Genomic DNA, 24,867 nt, shown 5'->3' with positions numbered 1-24,867 from the left:
TTACAAATTGCATAAAGGTTAAAGGAAAGGTCAATCCTTCTTAAACTCTTCCAAATCATTGAAAAGGAGGGACACTTCGAAACTCATTCTAGGGGCAGCCCCGGTGGCGCAGCGGTTTAGCGCCGCCTGCAGCCCAGGGCGTGATCCTGGAGTCCCATGTCAGGCTCTCTGCATGGAGCCTGCTTCTCCCTCTGCCTGTGTCTCTGCCTCTCTCTCTCTCTCTCTCTGCATCTCTACGAATAAATAAATAAATAATCTTAAAAAAAAAAAAAAAAGAAAGAAAGAAACTCATTCTAGGAGGCCGAAGTCAGTCTGCTTACCAAAGCTAGAAAATGTCATCACCAGGAAATAAAACCAATATTCCTGATGAATATAGATGTAAACATTCTGAATGAAATACATGCAAACCAAATTCAGCAGCACATTAAGAAAAAATCATGCACCATGATAAGGATGGATTTGTTCCTGGGATAGAAGGATTGTTTGACATAATCAAATCAATGTGATAACATCATATTAATAGCATAAAACAGTCCTATTATCATTACAATAGATGCACACACAAAAACATTTAATAAAACTCAACATCTGTTCATGATGAAAATGTTCAACAAATTATGTATCGAAGGATGACCTCAGGGACGCCTCGGTGGCTCCGTGGTTGGGCAGCTGCCTCTGGCTCAGGTTGTGATCCCAGAATCCAAGATCAAGTCCCACATCGGGCTCCTGTGAAGAGCCTGCTTCTCCCTCTGTCTGTGTCTCTGCCTGTCTCTTTCTGTGTCTCTCGAATAAACAAATAAATCTTTAAAAAAAAGGATGACCTCAATATAATAAACGCTATATATGATAAGCCCACAGGGAGTATCATACTCTGTGGTGAAAGTATGAGTTTGTCTTCTAACATCAGGAACAATATAAAGATGTCCATTCTCACCACTTTTAGTCATATAGTACTGGATATCCTTACCAGAGGAAGGATAAAAGAAATAAAAGGCATCACAATTGGAAAGGAGGAAGTAATTTCTTCTCTGTTTGCAGATGAAATTGTTTTATAGATAAAAAAAATTCTAAAGACTACCAAAAATTTCTTAGATCTAACCAATAAATTTTGTAAAGTTGCAGGATACAAAGTTAACATACAAATTACGGTAGTGTTTCTATACCTTAACAAGTTATCTGAAAAATAAATAAAACTACCCCATTTGTAATAGTATGGAAAACAATAAAATAGTTTAAAATAAACATAAACAAGGAGGAGAAATTTCTCTAATTTGAAAACTATCAGACATTAATAAAAGAAATTGAAGAAGTCACAAAAAACTGGTAATATATTCTGTGTTCATGGATTGGAAAAACTTGTGTTTTTAAAATACCCATACTACCAAAGCCTTATATAGATTCAGTCAATCCCTTTCAAGATTCCAATGGCATTTTTTTCCAGAAGGGGTAAAAAATACTCCTAGAATTTATATGGAACCACAAAAGACCCTAAATAGAAAAAAAAAAAAACAAAACAAAACAAACAAACAAAAAAAAAAAACAAGAAAGAACAGTTGGAGGCATCACACTTTTTGATTTCAAATTGTACTATACAGCTATAGTCATCAAAACTCGCACAAAAACAGAATAATTAGTGAATGAAACAGAATAAAGAACCCTGAATTAAACCCAAGCATATATAGCTAATAAATATTTGACAGTGGGGGATCCCTGGGTGGTGCAGCGGTTTGGCGCCTGCCTTTGGCCCAGGGCGTGATCCTGGAGACCCAGGATCGAATCCCACGTCGGGCTGCCGGTGCATGGAGCCTGGTCCTTCCTCTGCCTGTGTCTCTGCCTGTCTCTCTCTCTCTGTATGACTATCATAAATAAATAAAAAAAATTAAAAAAAAATTGACAATGAAGCCAAGAATACACAATGCAGATGAGATTGTCTCTTTACTTAATGGTGCTGGAAAATTAAATATTCACATGTATAAGAATGAATCTAGACCTGTTTCTTGTATCATTCATAAAAATTAAAATGGGGGATCCCTGGGTGGCGCAGCGGTTTAGCTCCTGCCTTTGGCCCAGGGCGCGATCCTGGAGACCCGGGATCGAATCCCACGTCGGGCTCCCGGTGCATGGAGCCTGCTTCTCCCTCTGCCTGTGTCTCTGCCTCTCTCTCTCTCTCTCTCTCTGTGTGACTATCATAAATAAATAAAATTTAAAAAAAAATTAAAATGGATTAAAGGCTTAAATGTAAGATCTGAAACCATGATACTTGTAGAAGAAAACATCAGAAAAAATTCATTGACGTGGATCTTGGCAATGATTTTTTGAATATGACACCCAAGGCACAAATAGCAAAAAACAGAAAAATGGGACTATATTAAATTAAAAAATTTCTGCACAGCAAAATAAAAAATCAGCAAAGTTAAAAGACCACCCATGGAACGAGAAAATGTTTTTCAAATCATATATCTGATAAAGGATTAATATCTAAAATGTATAAACAACTCATATAACCTTAATAGAAAAAAATCCCAAATTAAGAAGTGGGCAAAGGTCTGAATAGACATTTTGTGAAAGAAGATAGATATATCAAAAATCAATAGGTACATGAAAAGACCTTAAGATTACTAAATCATTAGAAAAATGCAAATCAAAACACAATGAGATATTACCTCACATCTGTCAGAATGGCCATGATAAAAAAGAAAAGAGATAACATTGCTGGAAAAGATATGGGAGAAAGGGAACATGGGTGCATTGTTCAAGAGATTGTAAACTGATGTAGCCACTATGGAAGACCCTGAAAAATTTAAAAATAAAACTACCGTATGATCCAGCAATTACACTTCTGGGAATACATCCAAATGAAATGAAAACAACTTCAAAAGATATCTACACCCCCATGTTCTTAGTAGCATTGTTTACAGTAGCCAAGACATGAAAATAACCTGTGTCCATCAACTATTTTTTAAAAATTTAATTTATTTATTCATGAGAGAGAGAAAGAGAGAGAGGCAGAGACAGGCAGAGGGAGAAGCAGGCTCCATGCACAGAGCCCAATGTGGGACTCGATCCAGGGACTCCGGGATCATGCCCTGAGCCAAAGGCAGATGCTCAACCGCTGAGCCACCCAGGCATCCCCCATCAATGTTTTAATGGATAATAACACAGTCGAGTATGTGTATGTGTATGCATATATGCACACCTACAATGGAATATTATTCATCCACAAAGGAGAAAATCCTGCCATTTGTGACAGCATGCACAAACCCTAAAGGCATTTTACTAAGTGAAACAAGACAGAAATACTGATACTGTAGGGTCTCGCTCATAAGTGGAATCTTGAAGCAGCAGCAGCAGCAAACAAAAGTAAACTTGTAGATCAGATTATATTTACTCTGGTAAAGGCTGGGGTAAGGGGGAACTGGAGAAAGATTGTGAAAGGTACAAACTTCTAGTTTTGAGATAAGTAAGCACTAAGGATGTAATACACAGCAGATGACTATAGTTAACACCACTGTAGGATATGAAAGTTAAAAGAGAAAATGCTAAGAGTTCTCATCACAAAATATTTTTCTTTTTATACTGTGTCTATATAAGATGATAAATGCTAACTCAACTTATTGTGATAATTTTTTCATAACATATTTAAGTGAAACCATTATGCTTTACTACCTACACAGTGATGAATGTCAATTATATGTCATAAAACCAGGAATATTTTTTTTTAATGTTACAGAAATGAAGAATGCCTTTGATGTGTTCATTAGTAGACTGGACATAGTTGAGTAGACAGAGAGCTTGACAATCAGTTAACAAAAACTTCCCAAACTGAAATGCAAAGAGGAAGAACAGAATAAAAAAAAAAAAAATCCAGCAAGACTGTGGGAAATTTTAAACACACACACACACACACACACACACACACACAGTATCCTATATATGATATATATAGAAAAAAGAGAAGAGTTATTTGAAATGTTAATGGTTGAGAATTTTCTGAAATTAATGAAAGACTATACTTCAGATTCAGGTATTTCAAAGAACACGAAATAGAAAAATATTTTTAAAACTATACCTACGTATATAATATTAATAAATTTAAAATCTAGCTTTGTTAAAAGTAGTAACAGTAACAATGTATTGGGTCACACATGACATTGCATTTATTGATGAACAACCTAGATAGAGAAGCTATTATTTTCTCAGTTATTATCCAAATTTTCTTTGATTAAATATAAGTATCATGTAATAATCACAAAATGTTGACCTATCATACTGTTTGAGAAAAACTTCAATTTATCATACTCATCTCATCCTAAGCTGTTTACTCTTTATAATTTTATATGATGAGTGTATTAATTTCTTATCAAGTATTTGGCTTTTAGTTTTCTAAAAAGTTCTGCTAGTAAATAACTTGTGTTTAGTGCTTTTTTCACTCAATTTGATTTTTTAAAAGTTTTACTGTTTGCTTCAATATTCTAACAGACCATTAAGAAATAAACACTTTTAGGCGTCAAATTCCTGTGTTTTATGGTTAAGTGTTGTTTTAATTTTTCTGGAGCCATCGCTGTTTGTAACTTTTTTCACATATACAACAGATAGTGGAATAGGACAGTTTGAATTAGCACCTCAGTCCATGCAGTACTCATCCATAAGCAGCTCTTGTAAATATGGCATTTTTTGCGTACATGTCCCTTGTAGCAGTGGTGCAGTGAAATAAATCAGATTCATCATAATTTTTTTAGATAAGAACTTTATTGAGAAATAATTGTCATGCCATAAACTTCACCTTTAAAAGTATTCCATTCAGTAAATTTCAGTACATTCATATAGTTGTGCAATCATCCATCATCAAATTTATCAGATATATCTGTAGGACAAGACTTAGAATCCTCTTTTTCCCATATCACAACATGTTTTCACAAATTGTCTCATTGGACCATTAAGCATATTTTTGAATACAAATATAAAAGAAGAAATATAAGGCAGAATAGAAAATAGATGATAACCAAAAATGAGATCACAGAAATATGAAACCTTGACAAAATGATTCATTTCTGACCAATGCGATCCACCTATCATAACATTTTACAATAGAGTAGGAAAGGGTAGATGATTAGCACATAAAACTTCCAGCTTTAGAATGAATTTTCCCTCCTAATTCTTTCCTTGGACAGAGAACTTGTTTGCATAAGAGGAGATTGGGAAGGTAATTTTTAAGAGAGAAGCTGATGCTACCAATCTACACACTCTCCCTTGTACAATACTGTGGGCCCTTGAACAACACAGGTTTGAACTGTGCAAATCTGCTTATATGTGGATTTTTGTCAATAAATACAACACATTGCCATAAGCGTATTTTCTCTTTTGATGATTTGTTAATGACATTTTTTCTCTATCTCAAGTTTATTGTAAGAACACAGGATGTAATACATATAGCATATAAAATATATGTTAATCAACTCTTTATGTCATCAGTAAGACTTCTGATCAATAGTAGGCTATCAAGCTTTGGAGGAATATTTATACATGTATTCCTCACCTGCCCAGGGAGACTGGGACCCCTAACCTCCAAATTGTTAAACAGTCAACTGTACAATGCTCACCTTGTGTTACACCTATTATTACATCTATATAATATCAAAATCTGAAAATTAACTCAACCAAATAATCATAGTTCTATTGCCCATTGACTAGAAGACCAAAAACCTCTAAAGAAATTGCCAAAGGGGATTAATCATTATAATCACTACAAGTGCTACCATCACACAATATGTGATGCTAACAAGGAAAAAAAAAAAAAAAAAAAAAGACGTGTTTTTTTTCCAATCACTATCTCCTGAAGAACTATTACTGACATTTCACAGAATTCAAGGATGCCATGGAACCCTGATTGAGTGGCAAGCACTGGAGATGGAGCAGTGTATTTGTGGGTTTTGACTGGATCTTTTTATATATATAAAGGGTGTTCCTTGCTGTCCTCTTTTCCAGAATGATTTCCTAAGCTCACGCTCCCCCTCTTAAGTCACCACCAGTTAATGGAAAAGTTTTTCCTCCATCTTCTAACCTTATAAAAAGTCTAAAATGATTGCTTCAACCGTTAAGATGAGGAACAGATGCTGGACTTGGTATCACCATTAGGAATTCTGGATGATTAGTTATATTAACAGAATTATAAATGCTTTAAAGATATTCATAGGAAATGTGAGAACCTGTTAGGCAATTATGATGACAGTTCTCTAATCAATTGTCATATTAGAATGTGTTTATATTTAATCAGAACATTATCATGATTAGGCTGAGAGACTTTAAGTATTAGAAATTCACTCATTTACATAACAAATTTTTATGGAGTGTCTACTTTGTGGCAGGCAGTATTTAAAGCCCTGGGATATATATAATAAGTGGAAGGCTACTCTCAAACTCCCTTTTCCCAAAGAGCTTTAATTCCAGAAATGCAAGAAGATTAACATGGTATTTTCCCCTTATTAAGAAATGCCCTTTCTCAGGCTTGAAATCCTGATCTTCATGTTTCCTTTTTGCTTGCTCCAACAGGCCCAAAGGACTTACCCTGTTTTTTCTCCCTCCTGTTAGCTATCACAATCCTTTTTTCCCATTCCATTGAATCTAGCTGCAAAAAGGAATGATTTATCTCTCCAATGTCCCCTTTGTTTTGTCCTGAATTTAAATTCAATGCTCTTTTAAGTTTTGTGATTTTGATGTTACAAAGAATTAAGGATGAGGAAGAATTAAGAAGGGTTTATTGGTAAGTTACTATTTTAAAAAATAAACTTTAAAGTCATAGTGGTTTATTTCTTGCTCAGGTTAAAGATGAAAACAGCCCCTAAGAGTGGATGCCTTTTTTTTCCAAGGGCTGATTCTGAGACCTAAACTCTTTGCACATAATGGCTTTATCATCTACACCATTTTAGTTTCAAATGTCTCAATGTCACTGTGCTTCCCTGCATTAATCTGGCAGAAAGGGAAAGACTATGGAGTGTCCAATATAGCAGAAATTCATGGATCAGGTTTTAATGATATATACTAACATCTCACATTCCATCATATAGAATTTAGTCTGTGGCCATGCCTACCTGCAATAGAGCCTGAAAAATACAGTTTAAATAAATGCTCAGGAAAAAAAGAAAAAGAAACACAGGTTATTAATAAGGTAGCCAAACTCTGCCATAAATAATGAAGTTTCTAGGATTCTATAACATTTCTAAGACTGTTATTGATTGATGACTATAGTTCATAAATCTCAATAGCTATGGATTTATTTAAATAAAATTTCCAGGAGGTCAGTGATTTTGACTTCTCTTACAACCCAACACATAATGGTGCTCAGAGAATGAATAAATGTGTAAAGAATGAAAAAATATTTTTTTTGACTCAAGTGAGAAACTGGCCTAATATTTGACTTTCAGTGTAGTAGGGCTCTGAATCACACTATATTTAGTTGTCTACTCTTCCACTTATTTTAAGGAGAAAATAAAATAATTAAGAATAAAGTAGAAAATAATCTTAATTATATACCTGCTCACCAGAAGATGTCACTATCTTCTTCTGCCTAAGTAATAAAGGAGAGGAACCCCAACACAATTACACAATCTTTACATAGCAATTGAACATGTACCATGTGCCAAGAGAATCAAAACATGATCCCTATCAGCTAGAAGAAGCTCCTGTGGTTCTTTTTTGCAGGGATTTATACCAAGGTTGGCCCAGAATAGCTGTGACTTCAGAAAGACTGTGGATTTGCATCTACCTATTCTTTGTTCTTTGCTGCTATCCCAAAACCTGAGACCCATCTTGGATATGAATTTCTGATGAGTGCATTGCAATGTAATTCACAGCTGCATATTTTCAATGGTGGCAAATCTCTAGCTGACCATAGACGGAGGCCTTAGCATAGTCCGCATGCTAGAAGAATGACGGATATAAATATCAAGGATCACAACACAATGTGAAGAGTGCCACAGTGGTGGTATATACAAAACAATCATGGAGCAGGGTAGAAAAAAAATCAACTTTCTGGGTAGTTAGGGAAGTCTCTCCAGAAGGATTTCCCTTTGAGCTTGTCATGTAAGCCAAAAGCAGAAGGTAAAAGGATATCAAAAGTGCATGCAAATGTTTAGGGAATGAAAGGGAGTAGTATAAGTATCCAGGGCATAGAGTGAGAGTTTGTAGAAAACAAAAACAGAAAGAAGGTTTGGGTGAGATGAAGGGGCTTTCTTTCATCTTGTGTTAATATAAATGCATATTTTGTTCATTGCCAGTAATAGAGGAGAATGGTTTGGAAGGGCCGAGCTAATTATAGCTGTTTTGACATGGAAGATTTTTTTCACATGTCAAAATGTAAAAGCCATTAACTTTTATAATCAAATAATATGTGCAAGAGATATCACGGTTCTAATTCTCATTCTGACTTCTATCCTCAGAGTATGTTGGAAATGCAATGAGCCTTAGAGATGCAATGAGAGAGGAAGTATAGCTTAAGAGTAAGGATGAGAAGAATGTGAAGCTCAGGGATGACATAGGATGTGTGTTCTGCACATTTCTGTTTAAAAAGAAGGAAATATAAGAAACAAAAACAGCCTGAATTCTAATGATGTGGATTATTTTGGGGGCGATGTCAAGTGTTCCTGAGTAAAAATGTCAAGTGCCATGTACTAAAACAACTTTAACTAACCATTCTGTGCCTTGTAGGAAAATTGTTTTTTAAAGAGACTTTCTTAACTAAAGTACAGAAATATAATGGTTTGCCTATAATTAGAGAAGCACTTTTAAGATAAACCAAGACTAATATGTTGAAATCAATGGGATGCAGAGACTACATAATAAGTGATAACTGAAAATACAAAATAATTTTCTAATAGTTAGGACTGCTTTGGAAGATAGTGTGCCCCAAGAATGAAATTATTTAAATACAGACATAGAAGATGTAAAAAATAATTCCAGTAGCATGTGAGTTGCTAAACATTTATGGCTTCTTCTAACCCCTGGGTTCAACAATTATTATAAACATTGCCTCAACTCAAATTTCTAACAAGCAATTTAGGAGATTTCAACTAACCCCATCTCCCCTCTCTCCTTCCCTTTTGCAACCCTTTGTTTGTTTCCCAGAGTTAGGAGCCTCTCATGGTTTGTCTTCCTCTCTAATTTTTCCCTGCTCAGTTTCCCTCCTTTCCTTCATAGTCCCTTTCACTATTTCTTATATTCTGCATATGAGTGAAGCCATATGATTATTATATTTCTCCAATTAACTTATTTCACTCAACACAATACCCTTCAATTCCATCCACGTCAGAGCAAATGGTAGGTATCCATCTTTGCTGATGGTGGATTATCTGGAGTGGTAATTTGGGAATAGAACAGAGAATCCAGACTGACTTCTGGGGGAGGAAAACACTAACAATGAAGCCAGTAAATTAAGAGGAAAGTGAGAAGTATTTATGGTATCTTGAAAGCCAACTGAGGAAATGAGAGGGCACTCACTATGTCAAACCATATGGAAATATCAAAAATATGATTAACTTTACTGACTAGACTGTTCTGAAAGGTCAGTCAGAAAACACCTCTACACAATTTGGCATGTTTATATTGTTCAATATTACAAAAGGACTCAATCTATCAACAGTACAACTTATAAAATCTCAATGCCTATTTCTCAAAGTTCTGGGTTTTAATTGTTCAGACTCTCTGCTTTTATCCATCTCCTGGATCCAAAATATCAAAATTCACAAGGTTTTATTTTAAGCGTCTGTAAAACACTTCTCCTAGTTGGCCTCTTCCCAAAACACATTTATGTTTAAACAAAAGAAAACCCTATATTCAAATACTACAGAATAAAACTGAGTCCTACCAGATGTGAATCTACAATGAAATGTTTGAAAATTGGTTTGAGCCATATTATTAAGGGTCTTGGATTTCAGGATAGGTTTCCAGAAATGTTTGTTTTCTATGCAATCTGTGCTTCAGAGAAATTATTCTGGCAGCAAAATGAAAGTGAATTTATAAAAGAAGGCATCAGAGACCAGGTAGCAGCTTGTCTGATTATTCTGCATTTAAAAAACTGAAAAACAGATTTGGATTTGAAGAGAAGGTATAGTATACAGAAGAAAATATTCTCACAAGGAAGTGAGAATCTAGGCCTATGATTCAGCAGAGTGTTCAGAAATACAGAAATATAATGGAGACTTCCAGGCAGAGAAAAAGTAGTTGAAATATTGAGAAGAGTAAAAAGAAAGGAGAGGAGAAAAAAAGGAAAGAAAGTTGGATATCAAGCTTGATATGTCTATATTTAGGGGTTAGAGAAGAGAAGAAATTGTTTAAAAGTCTGAGAAGAATGGAAACAAGAATCTTAACAGGGAGATCTCGTTTTAGTGTTAAACAATGCAAGTCTTCACATTTAATTATTTGGTGACCAAAGGAAGGCATAGGTATATTCATAGCCTATAAGATGACCCTGAAACTTACTGTCAAATTGGAACACTAATAGAGGCAGATACCAAACAATAACCAAGCTAATTGATTTATAACAACTAGGGAAGTAAAACTGTCCCTGATGCTGGAAACACAGTCACTTTGGATAAGATAAGTGAGTTGGGGAACACTTATATACTATATAGTAGCTAATAGGAGAGTCAAAACTTGAACTCAAAGAGAAGAGAAAATAAAATCAACAATAAAAAACAGGGTAGTTTGGTAAGATAGGGGAAGTGTTCTTCCTAAACATAAAGACAATTAGAGTAGGAAACACAATGTCCCAAAGGCATTGATCAATGGAAAAGAAGGCATTGAAAGATTTCCCTTTACAGAGCTTCAATCATTATAGTAAAGTAGATTAGAAGGTCAACTTGGAGAGTGAAAGGAGGAGTTGGAGATTTGAAGACATCAGAAAGTTTTTCAAAGGATCACTCTTGAAAATGGTGCAGGAGTCATTATATATTAAATGTACTTGTTACTAAGAATGCCAAAGGTCCCATTCAGATTTTTGAGTCTTGAGAAACTTAAACAAACTCCACAGTGATTCTACGATCTCTTGATTATTGACCCTGTTCTACTCTAAGTGCTTTACCTGAGTAATTTCATTTTAATCTCAAAACAACCTTATGAAATAGATGTTACCTTTATCCTCATTTTGCAAATGAGGATACTGAGATGCAGAATGTTTAAATAGTAACACATCAAAGGTCACACAACTAGCATGTAAAATCCTGATTCAAATCTGGCCAATCCAGCTTCAGAGCCCAAGGTCTTGACCACTGAGCACAATGTCTCTCAAGTTTTGATGTTAACATTGAGTTTATAAAATAGATTTTAGAGTGGCATTCATTCTTTGAAATACAAGGCTTTCACAGATTAAACACATATCTAAGGAAAGCCAAATGGAAAGCATTGCCCAAGGTAAGTGTTTCTCACTAGCTGCACTTGTTGAGGTTTCCACCATGATCTGAAATGATGCTGTCATTTGATGCCAAGTGGGATGTAGTCAGTCTGTCACAGGAAGGTTTATACCATACTGGCCTATAGTTCTACAGATGAAAAGATGATTTTAGTCTGTAGGGTATCATTTACTAGCATGATATTTTCAGCACTTCAAAGAACATCAATCAGAAATCCCTGAAAGCTGAAATGTGCTTTCCTGAAGTGAGCAAGCTGGTACAATAATTCTTAAATCCTTTGTTGTTGTGGAGGAAATTTCTATGGATTTCATCATAAAAAAATATTTTATACTACAGCTAGCAAAAAACCCTATCAATCTAATACCTAACATTAGTTTTTTTTTTTTTTTTTTTTTTATGGTTTGGTTGCTAGGTAATAAATGCACACAGAAAAAAAATGCAGCTTGAGGGGGAAAAAATCCCTCAATAAAGAGAATTTCCCTAAGGTTTGAGATGACAATCTCAACTAATATTTTACATTTAAAAAATCACATATAGAAGTTCCTAAGAAAATTACAAAGTTCACCACAGCTTTACAAAAAAGATAACTTTTAGCATCGTTATATTTTCTTATTCCAGTCCCTTGCACAGTATTTGACTTATAATAAGTTCTCAATAAATAAATATTGAATAATTAGGTCTGTTTCCATTCTATAAATTCTAAACTATGTATGAACTACTAAATGAACATGATTTTTGTTATATTATTTTCTTTTTAAAAATCCTTTTCCCTACTAAAATAAATTTATACACAGCTGATAAGATTATATGTATTTATTTGACATTTGCAATGAAGGTGTCGGATATCCATATGTAGGCTACTGTGATTCAGTCATCAAATGGTCAGGCTGACTTTGATACATATTAATTACTTTCTACAAAAATACCCCAAGGCCAAATTTCAAATTTTAAAACATTTCCGTCATTTGTAGAATTCAAAAGGTCATTCTTAAAACGTGGTATAAAGAATAGGGATTGCAAAATCCAGTACCCCCAGTTACCAGGAAGTAACAAAATAAGTGAAACAATGGGGTAGGAATGAAGTTTCAGTGGCAAATTTTAAGTAAGCCTTTCAAAAGACAGTGGCTGTTGTTGCTCTTGCCACAGAACTTTGCCATGAATGTAAAAGGGATTCTGGAAGGGTTGATTTTAACATGAAAACTCCTGATTTAAAAAATAATGTTTTGGCATATTCAGTAACATTTAAAGTACTGTGCAAAAAAAGAAAACACCCTTGGGGAAGCTAAAGCCAGGGCTGACAGTTGCTTCTAAGCACAGAGTTCAGAGTCCCTCTAAATCGGGGTCAGAATCCTGGCAGGTAACAGTGTTGAACCTTACCCCCAAGTTTGTCATGCTTATTTATATTGGTTGAATCAAGCCCTGTTTTCATAAAATGTTTGATAAGTCTCCTAATTTGCTACTTACCGTATTTAAGTTACAACTTAAAGCCTCTGAAATGCACACATAGACTGAAGCAGAGTTAAATGATGGGAGTCATCACAGTCTTTCTTCCTTAAAAGAAGCAAAAAACAAACAACAGTAATAACAAAAAATACAATTAACACTGGCCTACATCAGAGTTAAAGTTCCTTTCTGCCATTAGAATATCTTTTGTTAATTAGCATATTCTGTAACCTGTATAATAAATAAAGACCAAAAGCTGCCTGCAATGACAACCTTATTGGATCACTATTCACTTTCATTTTTACAGGTGGCCAGATGTCCAACTATTATAATTGCCAGGGTTTTAATGTTAAAAACTCATTTACCAGGACACCTAGGTGGCTCAGCAGTTGAGCATCTGCCTTTGGCTCAGGGTGCGATCCTGGGTCCAGTGATAGAGTCCCACATAAGGCTCCCTGTGAGGAGCCCACTTCTCCCTCTGTGTGTCTGCCTCTCTGTGTCTGTGTCTGTCATGAAAAAAATAAATAAATAAAATCTTTAAAACAAACAAACAAACCCTCATTTATGTAAAGCTCATGGTCTCTTAAGGACGACTAATTTTGGGAAGATTTAATATAATGTTCTCAAATGAATCAAATGAATGGTTCTAAACTTTGTTGTAACATAAATTGAGTGTTAAAAACTAATTCTGCAAATGCTACAAGAAATATTAAAAGCTTATTTATTAAAAGTAATAGTTGCTTAAGGAAATGAAAATACAAGCCTGATAAAGTAGGGTATCTGCAAAACACATAACAGATAAAGGACTTGTATCTGAAATATACAAAGAAATCTTAAAATTGAAACAAAAGAAAGCAAATTACCCAATTAAAAAAATGGGCAAAAGACATGAACAGAGATCTTACCAATAAAGATATACAGATGACAAGCGCTTGAAAAGATGCTCAACATCATAGCTCATTACAGGATTACAAATTAAAACAAGATACCACTACACACTTATGGGGATGGCAAAAACACTGTCAATATCATACACTGGTTGGGTATATAAAGCAAAAGAAATTCTTATTCCTGGATGGCAAGAATGCAGAATGGTAGAGCTACTCTGGTACACATTCTAGCAGTTTCTTAAAAATCAAAACATAAATGATGTATCCATTAGGCTCCTTGGCATTCACACAAATAAGTTGAAAAGTTTAATCACATGGAAACCTGCACATGAATGTTTATAGCAGATTTATTCATTATGGCCAAAACTTGGAAACAAAATGTGTTTCGGTAGGTGAATGGATAAACAAATCATGGTATACAATGGAATATTATTCAATGATAAAAACAAATAAGCTATTAAGTCACAAAAACAATAGAAAGGAACCATAGAGAAAATAAAAAAGTTCAATAGTTTGGAGGGAGAGAGAGAGAGAAATAGGCAGACCATGGGATTCTCAGGACAATGAAACTCTTTTGTATGATACTATAGTTGTGGATACATTTCATTATGCATTTGCCAAAATTTCACAGAGTGTACAACACACAGTGAACCCCAATAAATAACTATGGATTTTAGTTAATAATATATAAATATGTGGATTCATCAATTGCAACCAATGTACCACAATAATTTGTTAATAATTGGGGAAATTGGGAGGAGGGTAAAGGGTATATTCTTTGCACTTTTTGTTCAATTTTTAAATAAATCTATAATTGCTTAAAACAATAAAGACTCAATTTTTTAAAAGTTGGCATTTGGGACACCTGGGTGGCTCAGTGGTTGAGCATCTCCTTTGGTTCAGGGTGTGATCCTGGAGTCCTGGGATCAAGTCCCACATGGGGCTCCTTGCATGGAGCCTATTTCTCCCTCTGGCTGTGTCTCTGCCTGCTTCTCTCTCTCTCTCTCTCTCTCTCTCTCTCTCTCTTTTTACCTTTCTCTCTCTCAGTCTCTCATGAATAAATAAAATCTTTAAAAAAAAGTTGACATTCAAGCAAAAACTGCAATCAATTTAGGAAGGACACTATGATACCATACCTATTTCTCATATACTAAAGACAATTTTTTTTTTTAACCAACTGAGCCACCCAGGGGCCAAACTGTTTTCACAAAGAAAATCTGTTTTTTTTCAACCAAGAAAATATATTTTCATAAAGTTGAACCATCTTACCCAATTGTATGAAATAGACAATAATATAATCATGTCTTGTGTTGAAATAACACATGGATTTCAGAAACTAAAATTTCTTTGCCTATAATTTATGTATTTATTTTATAAGTTGGAAAAATTAATTGGAAAAATACAATACTCATTGTGACTAATTTTAACCTATAAATATTTTTATTAATTACACTTTGTTTCTCAAGAACATTAGTTGTTAGAATTTTTATAGGTAAGTTTCTAAGAGAATAAAACCTTATTTTTAGATTGCACATAAAACATAATTTCTACTTTTACTGTCTTTTTGCATAATTTATTAATTAAATGGATTTACTTTTAAATTAAAATAAAAACAAAACATAAGCATTCTGAAATTTATTTATATTAATTGATAGTACACATGACCTGATGGATGATAAAGAGTTAGGTACATATTCAACTGATATATGTGTATTCATATACCAAAATTAGAGGTACAATGTGGCACCTAGATGGTACAGTTGGTTAAGTATCTGACTCTTGGTTCTACCTCAGGCAATGATCGAGCTTTGTGTCAGTCTGCTCATTCAATGTGGAATATGCTTAAGAGTCTCTTCTCCCTCTCCCCCTTCCCCATGCTTGCTCTCTCTCTCTCTCTCTCTCTCCGCCCCCCATAAATACATAAAATCTAAAAAAAAGAAAATAGATGTACAAAAATGGTGTAGCAATGTTTGGAAACACAGCTAATTATTTTATTCATTTCTAAGACATACTGCTTTGATATTTTAACTTCTCTAAAATTGGGAGAAATATTTAATGTCAACTTAGATGTATTTTAACTATCACTCTTAAAAATAATGCAAGCATGTGATATTTTGGGCTTGAGTTCAGTTTAATAGGGACACTTTTGATAATGCAAGTTTCTAGTTCTAATTTTGTAATATACAATATCAATATCTAGGTAAGAAAGAATCTGTGTTTCACTTATGAATATTAGTGGGTGTACTGAAGGAGAGAACAGAGAGACTGAGTTTAAGGACATGAAGAGTATTTCCCTATTTTTTAGCATATCATCTGGATGCTACTTTTTTTTCTTCTATGCATAACTGCTGTATATAAAATGCTATATCAGGTCTTGAGTTAATTTTTATTTCATTTTTTAAAAGATTGTACTTATTTATTCATAAAAGAATAGAGAGAGGCAGAGACAGAGGCAGAGGGAGAAGCAGGCTCCCTGCGGGGAGCCTGAGGCAGGACTCAATCCCAGGACCCTGGGATCAGGACCTGAACCAAAGGCAGATGCTCAACCACTGAGCCACTGAAGTGCCCCTTGAGTTAATTTTTAAAGGAAATAGGAGCCTGCATTCATGTTTTAAAGAAACTTAGCTTATTGACAAAGATAGATCAATGAACTTGTTATGTAACATTTGACAACTTCAACAGAATCCTGAGACTTTCCATATTATATGAGTGCTAAAATTTTTATTTAATTGTAGAATGGTGGTATTAATCTATATCTATCTATCTATCTATCTATCTATCTATCTATATATATATATATATTATAGTAAAGAGACTATAAAGTAAAAATTTAAAGATTAGAGACATGGAATTTTGATTTGAGGAGGACATAAGTTTCAGGTTTCAGGTTGAAAAAATGGCTTATATATTTGAGATAGAGTGAACAGAGTCTGTTGTGGGGTTTTTTTTTTTTAATTTTTTTAAACTTCTACTCCTCAAGGGTGAGATACTTCACTGCCAAAACAAAACAAAAATAAAACCTATAGGTCATAGGTTAAATATTTGAATTATAATAGCTTCTCTTATTAGAAACCAGGGACTTTTCTAGTACTTCCATAGTACTTAAACAAGCTTACTTATTCACAGTAAAATACTTAAAAATAAGCAGTATGATACTTATGTCTTTATTTTCTAGTACCAGCCATTCAAAATATGGCAGCATATTAAATTATTTTTATTATTATTTTAACACTTGATTTACATGTAGCACTTTAAGTGCATTAAAAAAAAAAACCCTAACAATATTTTCAAATAACTCATAGAATTTTTTTCAAAGGAAACATTCTTTGAAGTGTATAATAGGAGTTGTGGCCATATTCAAGAGCAATGCAATATTTTAACATGCAATATATTTGGGAAGGATTATTTTCTTTGTCACAAACCCAAACCAAATGATGTGGTTCAAATCCTGACTCTATCACCTATAGAGTGATAGCTTAGGCAGAAATAGCTTTTTCCTATATCAGTTCACTCTCTGTAAAATGGAGATAGTACTAGATTTTAAACGCAAAATTTTTGTAAGTATCCTAGTCCAGGCTATGTGGCAGAAAGAAAATTTTAAAACAAATCCAAAAAGTGAGCACTAATACACACAAATACCTGAATGGAGAACTATTATTACAATAGTATTTAAATGAAATAAAAGTAATTTGTAATATTTCAATATTCATATGCTTAAATTAAAATTTAATCTGTAATAGGTAAAACAGTCATATATAAACTCTCAGAGAAATGAGGAGAAGGAATATAGGGATTAAGATTAATCAGGGAAGTAGATAGCAGTGATCAGCTTTAGGATTCAGGATTGCATTTTTCCTTTGATTATTGAGTTTTATGTCGACCTGATTTCCATCAACTGTGATGGAACTTGGGAGGGGCACTAGGAGAATCAAAGACATGGAGTACTAAAGGGTTTTACAATCTATACTCTAGAGTATCAGTAGCATGCCAGTGAGACTACACTGTAATTTTGGTTTTACTGTGATAATATAAGCTAAAAAGCTAGCATACCTACGTTCCCCTAGGTCATGCAATGGTTCTTGCCTCCATGTGCTCAGACATTCTTAAGTAAAGAAAATAGTATCTGAAAGTTTTTAAATGCCAAAAGATACAAAATGATCTCATTGAACATAGGTTTGAAACTCCTTGTGTTTTTACAAACCAGCCAACCATACTTACATGCATCTAATTTTAATTTATAGAAGAAAAATTCATATTACATCTATTTCCAAATAGTGTAAGTTGATAGTTATTTTTCTATTTCAGAGGTATAGACCCTTTCCCTTAGCTAATTAAGGAAGATAGGCTTTGCTCAGGCCTTGAAATAGTTTCACTTTAAATTAAGAGGGAGAGAAATACTTTTAGTAAAAATCAATGTCTCTTTTCATTATCAGGCATACAATACAGGTACCTTTCCATGCTTAAGATAAAATTCCTCATGAGCACAAAGGTGAGATATATCTTTACAGAATAAAACCCTATAGATTAGTTTAGTTTCCTCTTCCAATGTCTACTCAATTGGACTGCCTGGCACTTGGGAACAAGTAGGCACTATTTAGATTTGCTTGGCATCCATGTGCATTATGTGAAGCAGTCATCTATTTTATAGCTGCATAAAACAGTACATGGATTTCATGATGCATAAAAGCAGTTTATTCCTCATTTTCCATCATGTAAATTTTTACTGAATAGATTTGCATGAAGAGTCACCCTCCCTTTAAAATACAAATGAAAAATGCCGTCATTATATATTTTCCTCTTTCTAAGCCTTTCTTTGTCAGAAGCACACACTTTAAGGAGGAGAAAAGACAGAAGAACATTCTTTAGGATTAAATTGCCATCCAGTACTATAGCTAATTTTAAATGTTGCAAGAGTAAGGTTTATAACAGGAATAGAAAAAGCAGGTATAGGTTGAAAATAGACTCTTTGTATTCATTTAAAAAGTGAAAAAAAATTCCTCCTCCCTACAAACTAAGAATTATATATAAAATAGTTGGATTATTCTCCACCCACAAAGAAAGTTAATACATTTGAATCAAAGTAAAATTGCATGAAACAATCAGAATATACTTTCCTCATAAGCTATAAATAGAAATAATCTGCATTATAACAAAATATGAAAGAATATCCAACTATGTATATTAAAAGAAATGCTCTTTTTTATTTTAAACTCTAATTACTAATTTAAATTATATCATCTAATCATTACAGTCAATAGTATGGGAATAAATCTGATTTCCAGAAGTATGTTAGAATTTCATATTTTCATTTTTTAAAAAAGATTTATTTATTCAGGAAAGACACAGAGAAAGAGGCAGACATAGGCAGAAGGAGAAGCAGGCTCCCCACAGGAAGCCCGGTGCAGGACTTGATCCCAGAACGCTGGGATCACATCCTGAGCCAAAGGCAGATGCTCAATGACTGACCACCCAGGTACTCCCATACTTTCATTTCTTAATACAAAGAAATTACACAATACCTATAGTAAAGATAAAAAAAAAATAAATCTGACTGTTGAAAGTAGAATATATTTTGAAGTACATATAACATATAAAAGTTTGGATTTTACATGTCAATGTCATATGTGATATGTGCCAAATGATCCAATAAAAAAGTGTGTTTAGAGGATATACAAGATAGAATGATCTCAAAAAGCTGACGTTTTCAAGGACAATCTCACACGCAAAAAAAAAAAAAAAAAAAAATTGTGCTGACCTTGAAGAAGAGGTAAGATATAAAGAAAATAAGGAAAGGATATTCAAAGAAAAAAAGCATGCTAACACTTAGGCTATAAGAGTTTCTCAGCCTTGGCACTCTTGATATTTGTGCCGGGATATTGTCTTGTTATGGGCAGCTATGCTGTATATTATATTTAGCTGCATTCCTGGATTCTACCTAGTAGGTGCCACTAACACACTTCATCCCGTGTAGTAATGACAAAAACTGTCTTCAGATGTTGCTATATGCCCCTAGAGGAACGGACAATCACCCCTGATTGAGAACTCCTAAGTAATAGAGATACAGAGTTATGTAATAGGATAAAGGATAGGAAACCAATATTGATGTGCAAAGGTTAAGATAAAGTTATGGAGGGCCTACAAAATCAGGCTAAGGAGTTTTCTTTTTTTTTTTTTTTTTAAGATTTTATTTATTTATTCATGAGAGACAGAGAGAGAGAGAGAGAGGCAGAGACACAGGCAGAGGGAGAAGCAGGCTCCATGCAAGGAACATGATGTGGGACTCAATCCTGGGACTCCAGGATCACACCCTGGGCCGAAGGCAGGCACCCAATCACTGAGCCACCCAGGGATCCCGAGTTTCCAAATTTTAAAAACACTGGAAAACTCTGAAGGTTTCTAAGTAATAAACTAATGCTAATCTTTAAGAATATATGGGTGTGTAATATCACATTGTAGGAAAAATAGAATAGGCAGAGCAGTCAGTGAACATGCCAGTTATCCTAATGTGGAATAACAAAAACAGAAATTAAGATTATAACCATGAAAAAAAAAATAAAGCTGGGAATGAAGATACCTCACAATAACCACTGCAAAGAAAAAATGATACAGATGAGTTTCCACTTAGCTTACAGAAGTGGAGGAGCCTCATTATTGAAAGTTAAAATAGTATGTTATAGAAAAGCCTGGAATTCTATTCTAGATATGTGTTTGTACCCCTAAATCATGTGTAGCTTTCACTACCCTTGGTCACTTCTCCCAAGGATTATCTCTCATGAGTGAAGTGATAAATTTTACTGAGAAATATTTGAGAGACTTTTCTAGCTACAAAATCTTATGAAACAGCCACAGTTCCAGATTTGGGGTTTGGTACAGTAAATCAAGTAATTTCAAGAAAGCAGGATAAGTTATTTTTTGAGGAAAACATTATATTTCATTCAAGGCTTGGGATCATATGAGGAGCCATAATTTGACTAATAATCAGCTAACTGAACAGGATTAGGTATATTGGGGTAACACAGTGCAGTGTTTCTGCATTAGTCTCTTTAGCTTGCTATAACAAAATATCACAGGCTGGCTGACTTATTAACAAATTTATTTTCTTGCCATCTTGGAGGCTATAAGTTTAAGATCAAGGTTTGGGCTGATTTAGTTTCTGAAAAAGCCTTACTCCTGGGCTTTTCACAAGGCTACCTTCTCAATGTCCTCACATGGCCTTTACTCAATGCATGTGTGGGAAGAAAGTAAGCTGACTGGTCTCTCTCTTATAAAGACGCTAATCCTATTAGATCATGGCCTCACCCTTATGATTTCATTTACTCTTAATTACTTTTTTAGAGACTCAATCTCCAGATCATACTGAAGGGTAGGGCTTCAACATATGAATTGGGAGTGTGGAGGAGGCACAAACATTAAGTCAGTTTCTACCACTGGATCAGGGATTAAGACCCTCCATGACATCATTGAACAAGAGAATTAAGATCTCAATAGATAATATAAAGAATATAAAAAACAAACTTCACACCATATAAAAAATGAACTCAAGACGGATCAAAGATCTAAACATAAGAGGTAAAAGTACAAAACACTTAGAAGAAAATCTCGGCATAAAAAGAATCAACACATTGGAAAAGGCAAGTTCTTTTTTCTTTTATAGAACACCAAAAGCACAAGAAGCAAAAGGAAAAAATATAAATTAGACTCCATCAAGATGTAAAACTTGTGCTTCTGAAAACAGTATAAGAAACTGAAAAGCAACTGATAATATGGGAGAATATATAAAGAACTTTAACAAATGAAATATAAAGAAAGCCCATTTTTTTAATAGGCAAAGGACTTGAAAGGATTTTTCTCCAAGAAAGGTATACATATGGCCAATAAGCATGTGAACATAGTCTCAATATCATTAGCCATTAGGGAAATGCAAATAAAAACCCTAATGAGAGAACATTCTGTACCCACCAGAATGACTAGAATCCAAAAGACAGACAATGAGAAGTGTTGATAAGGATGTAGAGAAATTGGAACCCTCAAACTAGTTTGGCAGATCCTTAAACAATTAAACATAGAATTACCATATGGCATAGCATTTTCCACTTTCAGATATGTATCCAAGATAATTAAAAACATATGTCTACTAAAAACTTGCACATTCATATTCTTAGCAGTGTTATTGATTTAAAACCATAATGATAATTCCAGTCCAATTTGGAAAGATAAGTCCCTAAACTCACCTCCTCCATGGAACCCATTAAATTACCTCTATTTATTGAACAATTCCTCCTAAAGAACTGAGAGCCAACTAAACAGCTTCTGAACAACCAAAGACAGAATCGCAAAAGAGAACAGCAAAAGAGATGGAGACACAACAACAAAAGGAATCCCCACCCTCAACGCTGAAAGGGGCAGGGTCTTGTGTGGGCTTGTGGACTCTGGTTTGCTGAAATCAGAGAGACTAGAGAATGACATTTTTTTTTCCCCTCTCTACTTAAAAGCCTAAATGGGGCAAGGTATGGACATCATAATCAGCAGGTCTGGTCATCACAGCAAGTTTGCATTCTCAGCAAGCCCATACCAGACTTTGTGGCCCTGGGGAGGGAAAAAAACAAAAACATGTTTTTTTTTTAAATTTAATTTTAAACATTTTTTCATCATTTGTTTTTACCTTTGTTCTTTTTGTTTTTGTTTTTTTTTATTATTTTTAAAAATTCTTATCTTTTTTTCTTATTTCTATAAAGAGCCATAGTTTAAACGAGTAACTAGCATATGCAGCCACAGTTCCAGCCAGCAGGCAAAAGTCCTTAGTCAGTCTATATGGATTACGCCACACACAACACCATCCATTCAAGTTTAAAACTAGCTATTTTGCCTCATCCATACAAACACATGAAGTTGAGCAAAATCAGAAGACAGAGGAATATGCTCCAAAATGAAGAAAAACCCTCAAACACACACGCACACACACACACTGAAATAAAACAGATGAGCAATATGCCTGAAAAAAATTTAAAATGATAATTATAAAGATACTCAATGGGCTGGAGAAAAGAGTGGAAGAACTCAAGGAGTCTTCAATAAAGAGACAGGAAATTAGAAAAAAAGAAGAAGAAATCAAAGTTGAAGAATACAACTGAATTCAAACACACACACAGACACAAGGGGCATCAACGGATTCGAGGATGTGGAGAATGTATCAGTGAACTGGAAGACAGGCTAATAGAAAGCACATAAGCTGAACAACAAAAAAAGATTTTAAAAAAATGAGGATATGATAAGCATTCTCTTGGAAAGCATCAAGCAAATATTCACATTATTTGTTAATATATGTGAATATGTCCCAGAAGAAGTGAGAAAGTTGTAGAAAACTTAGTTTAGGAAATAAAAACTGAAACCTTCCCTAACCTAGGACCAAGATCAAGAAGCACAGAGTGTTCTGAATAAGATGAACCTAAGTAGGTCCTCACCATGGTACCTAATAATTAAAATGTCAAAGATTAAGTATAACAAGAATCTTAAAAGCAGCGGGAGAGAAACAAAAAGTTATCTACAAGGGAAAACTTAAAAGGCTAACAGCTAATTTTTCAGCAGCAATTTTGCAGGCAAAAAAAGAGAGAGGCATGATATATCCAAAGTGCTGAAAGGAAAATACCTACAACCAAAAATTACCCATCAGGGTTTCAGATTTGAAGGAAAGAAAAATTTCCCAGATAAACACAAGATGAGGAGTTTATCACCACTAAACTAGCCTTACAGGAAGTGTTAATAACCTTTCAGTGGAAAAGAAATAACACAATTAGACATAAGAAAATTATGAGTAGAAAGATGTAAAGTATGATAAGATATACAAAAAAATGTGAAAGACAAAGGAAAAAAGGGAAAAAGAAGAGAAGGGAAAAAAGAAATATAAATAAAAGTGGTTTTTTTTCTTTATAGAGTGTGTTTGAACTTAAATAACCAAATTAATATAGATTGCTATCTATTTAGGATGTTATATATGAACCTCATGGTACCAAACCCCAAACCTATGATACATATACACATACACACACACACACAAAAGAAAGGAAGCCAAACAGTACTATATAAAGTCATCAATCATAAAAATACAGAGAAGAAAGTACAAAAATAACCAGAAAGAAATTTTAAATGGCAATAAGCACATACCTCTCAATAATTACTTTTAGTATAAACAGCCTAAATTGTCCAATCAAAAGAAATAGGGTACACAAATGTATAAAAAACAAGACCCAATCCATATACTGCCTAAAAGAGACTCACTTCAGACCTAAAGACACATATAGACTAAAAGTAAAGAGATAGAAAAACATCCACTGTCCAAATGGAAGCAAAAACAAAGCTAGGGTGGCAATATTTATATCAGACATAATAGACTTTAAAACAAAGACTGTAACAAGAGACAAAGAAGGACATTCCATGATGATAAAGAGACTGATTCAACAAGAGGATATAATAATTATCTATGTAACCAACAGTAGATCAGCCAAATACATTAAACAAATCTAAACAGACATAAAGAGAGAAATTGATGATAATACAATAATAGTAGGGGACTTTAAGCCTCCAGTTACATCAATGGATAAATCTCCAGGCCAAAAATCAATTAGGAAACAATGTCATTGAATGACACAATGGAAAAAATAGTTTTTAAAAATTAAACAAAAAGAATGACACATTGGACTAATGGACATAACATATATACAGAATATTCCATCACAAACCATGGACCAATCTTGGTAAAGGGCTAGAGTGCTGCAGCCCTCAAGGCATTTGGGAGAAGCCAAAGGGTTAAGCAGATGGCTCCAGAGGGAGGCATCTGTGCCCCATTCCAGCCAGAGTCATGGCCCCTGGGAGCGTGGTTCCAGCAGCACAAGGCCCTGGATCCCAGGGCACCCGAGCAGTAAAGCCAGTGATCCTCCATTCCCCTTGGGACAGATGGAAGCTGGGAGGGCACAGGACAGTGAGGACTCGCCTGCTGCTGGGCTCTGCCAAGCTGAGCAGAGCAGCACAGCCCCCAACACCTGGGGAGCATCTAGGCCACTGCAGATGGGGAGACTGCATTAGTTACTGTGGGAGCTAACTCCAGAGCTGGGGACCTGGCTGCCATCAGTATTGTT

At 34.3% G+C, this 24,867-nt stretch overlaps 1 long non-coding RNA gene across 1 annotated transcript in view; it reads right to left on the bottom strand.

The window, feature by feature from the left end:
- Window positions 1-7,375: 7,375 nt before the first annotated feature.
- LOC140596590 (uncharacterized) overlaps window positions 7,376-24,867 on the bottom strand; it is a 76,097-nt gene continuing 58,605 nt past the window's right edge. Inside the window, exons 3-4 of the long non-coding RNA XR_011998501.1 lie at window positions 12,867-12,953; window positions 7,376-11,531 (exon numbers count right to left, since the gene is read on the bottom strand). This is a non-coding gene — a long non-coding RNA (uncharacterized lncRNA). The remainder of the gene's footprint in view (window positions 11,532-12,866; window positions 12,954-24,867) is intronic.

The sequence above is a fragment of the Vulpes vulpes genome, unplaced genomic scaffold, assembly GCF_048418805.1.
Source record: "Vulpes vulpes isolate BD-2025 unplaced genomic scaffold, VulVul3 Bu000000639, whole genome shotgun sequence".
Lineage (NCBI taxonomy): Eukaryota > Metazoa > Chordata > Mammalia > Carnivora > Canidae > Vulpes > Vulpes vulpes.
This window is presented reverse-complemented; position numbering and strand designations above follow the sequence as displayed.